Source organism: Camelina sativa, chromosome 17, assembly GCF_030686135.1.
Source record: "Camelina sativa cultivar CO46 ecotype springtype chromosome 17, ASM3068613v1".
NCBI lineage: Eukaryota > Viridiplantae > Streptophyta > Magnoliopsida > Brassicales > Brassicaceae > Camelina > Camelina sativa.
In genome coordinates, this window is record NC_141896.1 from 35,223,327 (window position 1) to 35,235,375 (window position 12,049).

Consider the following 12,049-nt stretch of genomic DNA (forward strand, 5'->3'; position numbering starts at 1 on the left):
GGCTTTGTTTTTACGCAATCAGCTTTTATATAAAGAAAGACTCTACATATACATTCTTCCTTCCTACCAAAAAAAAAAAACCTTCTTCCTTAAGCAGCTGTCTAGGGTTTGCATTTTCTCTCTTTATAACCAAGAGACGTTCTTCTCATCTTCTTCATGGACAATAAATCCGCCACCAATGCTGAAGCAGCTCCTTGTGTGATTAATGACACGACGTTGACGCTTAAAGATGATTTGGAGAACCAGAAGAAAGACTTGACGACTGAGAAGAAAATATCTGATGTGATGGAGATAATGGAAGGGTTTGGTGTTCGTCTACATAAGATCGAAGAAAAGATGGATCTAATGATCTCATTGATTAAGTCAAATAATGAAGTTAAAACTGGATCTGTAAAGGCTGAAGCAGAGAGCGTGCCTATGGATGAATCATCGTCTGATGAGGAACCTTTCCAGACTTTATATGATAAAAAGAACTTCATTAGCCCTTTTAATCGTGCTTACGGTGGTGGTGATGGTCGTAGTCTTTTTGTTGGTGGTCGTTATTCCGGTGGTCGTTGTGGCGGTCAAGGCTTTTGTAGCTTCTGTTGAGGTTTTGGACTTTTGCTATTTAGCTGAGAATACTATATATCTCCAACGATTTGGAGTGGGAAGCTAATTTCTTAGAAGCAGAGGAAGCTGGTTTTCGTGTTTTTTTTTCTTTTTTCTCTTAAGAAAATGTAAAATTTTATTCTAACTCAAAAAAAAAAAAAAAAAGAAAAAATTATGCATCTTGTATTTGAAATTTAGATATTGGTTTGACATTCACATCGAATGAGAGCATATGAATGATGATGATTATTTATTATTATTTTTTTGTCGTTCGTTCAGTTTTTTATTATTATTATGTGTTGATGTGAGATCGTTTTGTTCTAAGCAAAAATTACTGGAACATGCATATGAACTATGAAAAGAGGAGGACCAAACTTTGAAAGATGTTTCTTTTGTGTCCGTAAATAAAAGTTACATAATCCAGAACTTTATAATAACTTCGTTTTCTTAACGCATACATGCATGAACTGACTCTAAAACTAGATAGCACTTGGAACATAGCTATGCATGTGGCTAAGATCAACGAGGTCAAAACCATAGATAGGCTTTAAGGCAAGATGCATATTCAACGAGTTCCTATGCATGATGCATCAGCTAGCTAGTTTCCCTGAACTTGTCTCAAAATGGAAGAATTTTCCGCCTAATGTTTTCTTCAAAAACTTATGCGTATATGTAGCTTCTTCATCAACGAGCTAAACACCAGGTTCATCACTAATAAAACACACATAAACATTCCCAAAATCTATTCTTTTTTTACCAAGTCTAAAAACTCTATAGAAAACCTTTTAAAACTTTTTAAAATCTATTCTTCTATTAAACTTTTTGAAATTTATTCTTTTAAAAACTTTTTGAAACGCTATAAAAAAACTCCCTATGCTCCAATATACATTTCATAGCCCAGATTTTCGTTCCAAAGAGAGACTTCTTTTTTTGTATGAATGTAAACTTGTATTCATAAACAAAAAAAAAACCTTTTTACAATAAATGAATCTTTATTTAAAGTTTAGAATAAATGGCTAAAAGATAAAAACATGTAGAGAAGAGAGACTTTCGTTCCTTGATAATTTGCATTTGAGCTTATAAGTTCTAACCATGCTCTTGACATCATTGAAAGATTGCTTATTTTTGTTGGGTTCTAAAAAGTATAAACATTGGTAAAACAAAAGAATAAATCTTACCAAATCACTCAAAATACTTTCAAATTTAAAGATGTCTTACCAAATCATCAATAATTTTTTATAATTCTTATTTTTAAATCTCATCAAATCACCTAGATATCCTCAAAATTAATTCACCTAAAATTAACCAAATATAAATTTGGGATCAAAATACAATAATCTAAAGGTTCTGTCCCAGCAACAAACGAAGTTAGATTTTTACTCCTCTTGAAGAATAAATATCTGACTTTAGGACTGGCTCCTACCATATACCATCATTGGATGCCATTAGTCTCTAATGTTTGCGACCTCCACGGACACAACCGCATTTGCCAGTTGCCACGTTCTACAACCTTCCACATGTCTTGAAACTTTTGGGTAGGGTGTACAGGCCTTTTCCCTTAAGATTCTTTGAGCCGTGAAGATGTTAACTCCATAATCTTCATTCAAAGTATCTTTACCCGTTCTAGAAGCTGAGACCAAATGAAGCAATAGTGGATAAGTGAAAATGGAGGTAGAGCCAAGCTCAACTCAGAAGTGGTGACAACAGTTGATGACGGTAGGAAAACCACTTGGCTTGTAGTTGTAGTATGAGTAGTTACTTAAAATTCAATGGGGAGGTCCCGCAGACCTTGTTGTGAATTCTGTAACTTGCATATGAGTAGTGGGCTCGGCGATGCTTGTTTCATCTATTAGTGATGAGGAAGCAAGAACAATATAAGGATGTAGGAAAACATGGTGATTGTGAGCAGGAGTAGTATGATCCACGGTGGTGACAGGTGACTTTTGAGGTAGTGAGAATGTGAGATTCTGAACAAATAGATCAACAAGGTGGTCGAGTCAGGGATTATTGGAGGGAAGATACATGAAGTAGTAGCAGCTGAATTAATTGGGTCACTAATCTTGGTAATTAACACAGGAATTCAACATCCACCATAGAAACATTTCTCTTTTCATCTACAGTTGCAATTTTCTGAGGGAATGGTTTGTCAAGTTTAACTTCAATCATGACTTTAGCAAATTGGTGTTAACAAAAACTTATAGATTTTTTTTTTTTTTTGAGTTTAATTTTTACTTATGAAAAAAAATATAAAAGAAAGAAAAAAAGAGGGATGTCGATGGTGATGAGGACATCAACGACGTTAAAAGAAAAAAAAAATCTAATTTTCCTAATTTGTTTTATTGTTTAATTTAATATAACATTTTCCCAAACATAAATTTGAAGAAACAAACATAAAGTGATATTTATATTAGACAACATAATGTTAATCTATTCTATTATTTTCGATGAGTAGAGACAAGTGAAAATATGAATGAAACGGTAGAAAAGTGCGCAAAGGCATGTTCAACTTTCTGCACCAAGGGATCCAAGATTGGAGTTGCGACTGCCTAAATAAGCATATCCATGAAGAAACTTCATCCATGTTTCAGAGTGTTATTTTCCACGCAAGGTCGCAGAATCACGGATATGTTCAGAATTGTCTGGGTTTTTTTTCTGTTATTGATTGTGTTTGTCTTTTTGCTTATGTGTATAGCCTAGTAGATGGGAGGATCGTCTCACTGAGTATTTGTGATAATACTCATGTATCTCAATTGTTGTTTATGGTGTGCAGGTTTGTGACGTGGAATCATGACGATGAGAAGGAGGATGATCTAGTGTCTCGGTTATTGTGTTGTGGTTGTGTTTATATTTTGTTCGAACTTGTATAGAAGTATGCGAAGTTGTTGAATAAAATGATTAGGAATAGTATCATGTTGATGTTTACTGGAATTGGTCATGAGTTATGTTTCTGCTTTGCATGTTGATTTGTTAATTATTAGTTTATTATTTTAGTTATAATTAAATATTATGAGATATTTAATTATATTATTATTATTATAAAATAGATCAGGTTGTTTCACAAATAACCAAAAGTGTCCGGGAGAAAGTAACGACAAGCATCATGATCCTGAGTTCATTGAACTGCACCCGAGAGATAAGGTTCCATAGCATTAAGCTGTAAGACGCATCAACCAGCATACGGTGTTCTGAGAATCTTTAACAGCAAAAACAGTTTGATTTTCTCTATGGGGTCAGGAGAGAATCTTACACACAGTGGAAGAGCAGGATGAACACCTGACAAATTTTATAATTATTAGCCAATTTTATAATTTTTCTCTCCTTTAAAATTAGTTTATATAATAAGATTTGTGTTGTCCTCTCACAACCACTACCTCTAATAGCTATAAGTTTCACATTTAACCATGTACTTTAGATTTTCTCTTATCTTCTGGTCTAACCACGACTATAGTTTTATTTCATCAATTATTAATGATCTTTATCTCTATACAACTCATCTGTTTATCACATTATTTTCAATATGTATATTAATCTCTCATTTTCCAATTTTTCCTTTTCAATATGTCTAATAATCATGGGACGATTGCAATTTTGGACCCCTGACTTGAGTTAATTGCAAAATTGCACCCCTCTTTTTCTCTTTCCAACATTTGCTACTTTCTCCCTACTAAATCCTCTGTCATTCCATATATTCACAGAAATGCCATTATTTCTGATTTATTTGAATTTCTTGCGAAAATGTTTATTACATCCATATCCTCATCTTCTTCTTTTATTTACAGTTGTGCCACCGTCATCAATTTTCCAACCACCATTAACAACCAAATTTGAAGCTCTTAATGCTTCAACAACCCAAATTTGTGAGCTTAAATAACACCCAATGCTATGAGAACTTCATTTTCTTCCATCTCCTCTCCATTTTAATCTAAAAAATTAAAAGTTCGTTAATCTTGTTATATCTCGTGAACAAGGAAAATTGGCGCTGTGTTTCTTCAGTGGTGACTAAATATGACGTCCTCGGTGCTTGACATTGCGAAACAACCATCGATAAGGTTATTTTCCGGTAGATTTTGTGATTTTCTTTGTTTTTTTGTCGAAAATAGACTTCATTTGTTAGTCCAACCGTCATAATATCATGTAAAGTCTACTATGTGGTCAGTTTTGCAATTTAAAATTTATCGACTTTTGAGCCCGTAGACTAAAATTCCAGTCTCCTTAATTTCATTTGAAAACAAAAAAATATAGTGTAGACTGCATTACAATACTTCCAACCGATACCTCATTTGCAGTCTACTAAGGTGTATTTTTGCAATTGACCAAATTATTGACTTCTTAGTGATGACTGCTAGTAGAAGTCTTCTTACGATAATAAACGAGTAGACTTCTATAGTGACTATTTTTGGAATTGACCAAAATATTTAAGCATTGACCGTAATATTAATATTTTAAAATAATTAGTTGACTGCAAAAGAAGTCTACTGTTTAAAAAATGCAAATGTTGGTCAATTGCAAAAATGACCACGGCAGACTGCAAACAAAGTCATCATTAATGCAGACGTACGAAGTCTACTTGGCGAAAGTCAAACTTGGTCAATTGCAAAACTAACCACGACAAAGTTTACTTTTTCTTGTTGACGGATTGTTAAAGTCTACTTAGTAGACATAAGTCTACTGTAAAGTCAATGGGTTGGTCAATTGCAAAATTAACCAGAGTCGACTATATTTGAAGTTAACCTGTTGAACTTTCCATTGAAGTCTACCTTGTTTTATCTATTTAATTGCAAAACTAACCAAAAAATTAACAAAGGAAGACCACAAAAAAAGTCAACCGGTTATGGTAGACTTCATTCGCATCTGCTTTGTAAAATTGTAATTGCAAAAATAGACCCCAAGAAATAGACTTCATTTGAAGTTTTCCTTGTGTTGTCTTTTTTATGTCTACTCGTTGATGTGAACATGAAGTCAGTATAAATTGAAAACCAAATTATTGCAAATTGGTGAATAATTTTTAAGATTTTCTTGATGTATTCTTTGATACATGTTATTTACTTGCCTATGTATGTTTTTGATATGAATCCATATTATACATATGGAGAAATCAAGTTTTTGGTTTTCATAGGCAGTTAGGTCACAAAGGTAGACTAATTTGGGAAGTCAACGTGTTGGAGTTATCTGTGAAGTCTGTATAAATGAAATAGTGTTTAATTGAAATTTATAAATTTTTCTTATTGATTTGTACCTCATTTGTTTTGTATCGGTTATGTTATTGCCTCTGTATATTTTTTTCATGATAATATATTATACTTTTTTATCAATCATGTTTTTGGTTTTGTTAGGCATCTAGGTTATTGATTTAAGACTTCTACGGGTAGTCAACTGTGTAATGAGTATCTGACTTGCTGCTTACTCTTTCAGGTAAATGGCGCAAATACCTGTTGTTTTCGGAGTATGGGTGACGAGAAATGGGTCTTGGCATTTTGATATGGATGGACGCAAAAGTGGGAGAATTTTTTTTTTTGCGACATGGTTGTACATACGCTGATCTTCTTGAAATGGCTGTAGAAGATTATCAGATTAACAAAGAAACAGAGATGGTTCAGTTATCGTATCCCTTAACATGCAATTAAAGCTGTCAAGTCAAGTGGATTGCATATGTCTACCGTAGTTTAAGCTTACTATATAAAAGATTATGTCTATGTGTCATACGCGGCTAACATCATGCCCAATGTCGAGCACGATCCAATTGGGCAAGATATCCGATGTATACCTCCCATACCGAAGCGGAAGCCTGGTAGGTAAAAGAAGTCTCGTTGGCTAACATGGCTAGAACTGTCACGTAAAAAAGGGAGCAAGCCGAGGAAGTCTCATAAGCAATATGCTTGTTCAAAATGCAGACAGCCTGGACATACTCGACCACATTGTGTAAGTAACAATCCCACTTGATACATTTTTAACGTTTTCTATATGATCGTCGGTTACACTAACAATTATTTGTTCAGGTTGCTGAAGACGGCGAGTAGAAGTTAACTTCATCGTGAAGTCATCTAGAATTTCCGTAGCAAAAATTTGTCTTTGTAATATTTTTATTTAGGAATGTTCCCACGTGTTGAAGTCGACATTATTAAAGACTAGTACTAAACTATAATTTATTCGTAAGACCATTTTATGATACTCCTCTTTTTAACCAACCACTATCACAACCACTATCAGCTAGAGAACGATGAGTCAAATTTCAGGGTCAATTTCTGATACAAATTCGCAAACACAAATTACTGGTCCAATCTGCAACCACTGCGGTAGATCAACGATTATTGTGAAATCATGGACAGATGCAAATCCCGAAAGAAATTTCTTCAGATGCACTGTTCATGGATTTTCCCATTGGTCAGATGCAGAACCATCACGTGGTTGGCAAAGGCGGAGCTTATTGGATGCGAGGGATGAGATCCGTCGGCAGAGAGAAGAAATCAAGGTGCTTCAAGAATCTATAAGAGAAATGAAAGAACAAGTGTACAACGATCTGGTGAACTCTGGGGTGGTTAACACATATGTTGAAGACAAGAAGGGAGAAAATGATTTACTGGCATCCAATGAAAGGGAAAAATGCTTCGACAATTCATCCTTCTCTCTTGGATAGGTTTCATTGTTGTCATCGCAATGTGTATTGGGATGAGTACCAAGTCTCTAAGTTAACTTCACTCAGATGTCTATTACACTTTATATGTACGATAATGTTTCAAGTCTACATTCATTGTACCCTTTCGCTATCCCTACGTTCGTTGTACCCTTTCGCTATCTCTACATTCGTTGTACCCTTTCGCTATCTCTACATTCATGGCATCGTTGCCGGTAATTCATCTTCTTCTTTACATATAAATATCCTCTCTATTTCCACTTCCACTCAATCTATTGCATCTCCTTCTTTGATAACGAAAGAATAAGTTGGTTACAAGATATGGCCGGAGAGAGTTCCAGCAAGCGTAAGCGAAGCAGTTCCGATTACGAGTGGGAAGAGGAAGTAATAGGTGCCATGAAACACGCGTTTGAGAGGACGAGAGCCATGGTTGAAGCAGAGACGACAGATCGTTTCAAAGCAATTCTTCGTATGATGAGAGATCACATGACGAAGAAGGAAGAGGCTATCGCCCTAAAGCATCAAGTGGATCTGATCGACGCTCAACTATCCCTATTGAATCAAATATTGGGTCAACAACTTGTCGATTTCGAGGCAGAGCACAAGAGGTTAGATGAGATGAGAGAGGTTGCGGAAGCTGATGTCAAACAGTGTGTGGTTCCTCCTCCTATGGATTGGGGAAAACTCCAAGTCCGTCTCGACGATTAATTTACATTACCCAAAGTCTTTTTTGTTATTTATTTTTTAACTTAATAATGTATGCATACTGAATACCTATTTTTATTTTATGTTAACTCTACATGTCAACTCTAAGTTAACTTCAGAAATATGTTTACTAGGCTTTCGCTGCACGCTATTACTACAGAAATATCTTTTCTTTCTGTAGGAATAATATGATTTTTTAAAAACATTTAAAATTACACATACCCCGATAAAGTTAATAATGTAGATTTTAGAAGAAGTCTTTTAGTTAACTTCACACATATGTCTACTCAGCTTCCCCTGAACGCTACGTTGTTACAGCTTTTGTTGTACGCTACTTGTTTAATTTTTGCCTTATGTTAATTTTTTGCCCAACTACACACTTTAACTCTGTTTTAAGCCTAACGTTTGAAATTATATATATGAAACGTAAAACTGACCAAAAATACCGATAAATTCCCCATATAATTAGTAGAGAACAAGAACAATAATCCTTACACATTACACATTAGAGTTATAAAGGAGGATCATACAAAAAATATCAAGATACCACCCATCATCAGTAGGATCCCACCCACAAAATATAAAGATCCCCCAACATAAACAAAACATCATCCACATCATCCTATTAGTCATACATAATTTAAACAAGAGTTTAAGTCTTTCAAACAAGGGAGTTTATAGTAAGTCTTGGATTGGGGGAGGATCATAGAGCCCAAACTCCTCCATGTAGTTATCCTCATTTGGTCCACGGCATACAATCTCGTGAAATAAGTCACAAGCTATCTTCTCCCTTATCCACGTGATGTTCGCGTCGCACAAAGTAGTAGGATTTGTTATCCCAAGAGCATGACATTCCATGTACTTCAAAGTATACACACCACAGTCATATGGCTTCCTGTTTGGAGGCACTCCCTTTGTAACCCGCTCATGAGTGAACTTCTCATACGACCATAGATGCTTGAACTCTGGAGTGGCTAACTCCCGCAGCACGTAGGGAACCAACACGGCAATGGGCTCGACGGCAGATGCAAGCTCTTCGTCGCTGGTGACACTCGGGATGCTATCCCAGACGACGATGTGTCTCATGGGAATCGATATCCACAAAGCTATCCAGTGCGACGCCTTCACGTTTAAAGGCACGTATAAGTCGTCCACTTCCAGACCCCATTGCTTGTTAGTCTGTGCATACGGTGGATACTCCCCTGAGTGGTAGCTGAAGGCACCGGCTGGCAACAGTTTCCCAGATCCATTAGGATTAGCATAAGAATTGACAAAGTCTTTGTACTTCGTCGTCCAGAGATGAGTGAACATAGCTTCTCGGAAAGCAACTCTACTCGATCTAAACCACTCAGGATGCTGTGCGTGTTGATGTCTAAATATATTCAAAACCGCATCCATGTGCTGGATAACCACATGAATTTAAAACGAAGTTATATAATATTTAAGACCGAAGTTTTCTAGTATACTTGAAGTAGAAGTTTTCAGTGTAGACTTACCGAATCTCGTAGCCACACTGCTTTTGTCTGCAGTTCGTGCCAGCAAAGACAACATCGGGATTTCTCTGGAACCTTGTTCTTGTATGTCATGCGGGTGATGAATGGGTTTGGATACATATAAGTTACTAGATTTCAAACAATATAAATTTTGAAACATATCATAAAAATTGGTAAACTTACGGATCTTTCTTTAAGAATTCAACCAAAACCTTCTTCAAATCCTTGTCTGCTTTAACAAAAGGATTGTACGCTGACGTGGCTGGCTTATCACCAATGATAGTCTTGGCTGTGTTATCACCAACAAACGGAGAACGTTGACTTGACGCCAACCTCTTAACCCTTTCAATCTTGCCTTGTGCCGCAATCCTGGCCGCTTCTTTCCTTGGTTCTTGTTTCTTGGCTCTAGCAGTGTAGTTGTTGGGATTTCCGTGCGAATAAACACAGGTCGGTCTGACTCAGTGTCAGATGAATCAGCGCTGACTATCTTTGCCACCTTCGTATTGGTACGAGTAAAACCTAGAGATGGTTTCGGGGTCTCAGATTGACCTGGCTTGTTCTGCAAATTCCGATTTAAAAGTTACATGATCATTTATGAAAACAAATAATATTAAAGTCGCAGCATATGTTTAAAAGTCTCGAATAAAACAAACAAAAACAAAACAGATTTAGAAGTCTACTTCAATAAGGAAGCCTACTTCACTTAAGGAAGTCTACTTCACACGGATAAAGAAGTCAACTTCACATAAGGAAGTTTACTTCACATAAGGAAGTTTACTTCACATAAGGAAGACATCACTTGTTTTTATGTCTTCGAAGTTGAGTCCTTCTGGAAGTCTATTTTTTTCTTCGCCTTGTACCTGGTATTGTGATTGTGAGGGATCATAGTAGGAAATTGCAAGTGTTCAGTGATATCTTGTGTTTTTATGAGTTTTTAAAGCTTATTTCCTCCTTATTTTGTGCATATTCATGAGCATTTAGGTTGTTTAGGCTGCATCTTGCATCAAGTCTGGTATTTCAGGTGTTGGAGTGGAGATTTGCGAGGAAAGTGTGCATTGGAGCCAAATAAGTCAAGAATTTGCAAGGAAATGAAATGAGGACAAGGAGGCCGAACAATCGACCAGCCAATCGACCAAATGGTCGATCACCGCATCACCAGATTCTCGGACTTCAAGCAATCGAGCAAGCAATCGACCATTTGGTCGATCAAAACATTCTCGGACTTCTCGGACATGGCACAGGACAAAACGATATACCGATGAGATCGACCAAATGGTCGATCGTGACGCGAACCGAAACTTCGGAGACCAGAACGATCGATCGAGCAATCGACCAAATGGTCGATCGAGACGCATGCGAGACTTCAGACTTCAAGGTGCGAGACTTCGGAGACTTGAGCGATCGACCAACCGATCGACCAAATGGTCGATCACGAAGGAGGACCAATCGACCAAATGGTCAATCATGTGGTCGATCGTGTGCCATTTTGAGACCAAAACCCGGTTTGTTCCGGTTTTCTCTGAATTGTTTAATTTTAATCCGGTTTGTTCCAGTTTAGTTTATGCTTTCCTATAAATACTCCAACCCTAATTGTGGAGAGTTATCTCTTATCTTATCTATTATCTCTTGTATTAGTTTTTGTTAAGCTGCCACCTAGGGTTCTTAAGCTTTTCCATACTTGGTTTTGTTGAATCTTTGGTGGATTTTCCAGTTTTAATAGCAATTTGTCTTTCTAATCTCTTAATCTACAAGCTTTTATTATGATTTCACAAAGACAAACCTCTTTCCTTTGTGTGATCATGATGATTAGTGAGTAGATCTTTTAAGAACTTTAGGCTTGGTAGATTAGGGAGATAGATGGTTGATCTTTGATGTCTAGGGTTTATGTTATGCATTTCCTATCTTGATTAGTGTTAATATTGCTAGATAGCCTTGATCAAGCTTAAATCTAGACTTTAGGATTTCCATGCCCACAAGGTGTTTGATGAAATTCCTGAACCAAACTCTTCAAGAGCTTTGCATTCCTAGCCAATGGAAATTGATGATTAGGGTGCTTAGTGGTGTTTGAACTTGTTCTTAATGCGTGCTTGTCTTGTGATTACCTTTGGAAATTGTTGATTATCATTTGACTAGCATAGGATCTCTATCATGGAAATGAATTGATTTGCATTAGTGTTCTAGCCATAGGATTGTTCTTGATTGTTACTTAGACATCTAGGATTGATTAGCTATCTCCCAAGTCAATTACCTTGCCCAAGGTTCTCTTGTTAATTCTTGATTTTCAGTATTTTTGCTATTTGAGTTTGTTTGCCTTGAGTTTGCATTGTCTTGTTTCATTTCTTTCAATCATTTTGATTAGTTAAGTAGTGACATAAGGAACTTTTACTTGATTAAGAATAGATTAAGCATTTTGTGTATTCTTGGTGTGTTGATTGGTGCAAATTGTGGATTGATAATAATTGATACTGAAAGTTACTACATCATTCAGAACTAACCATATCCGACTTATAGTCGTTCTTCTCCTTTGATACGGCCTCTTTCGTACCAGTGGCTACCTCATCCTCCTTCTGTTCCTTTGATGCATCCTCTTCCGTACCAGTAGCTGCCTGAGAGTCCTTCTTTTCCTTTGTTA

The 12,049-nt window shown here is 36.2% G+C and overlaps 1 pseudogene; it reads left to right on the top strand.

Annotated features, from left to right (window-relative positions):
* Nucleotides 1–37: 37 nt before the first annotated feature.
* Nucleotides 38–847, top strand: LOC104758295 (uncharacterized; annotated as a pseudogene).
* Nucleotides 848–12,049: the final 11,202 nt, after the last annotated feature.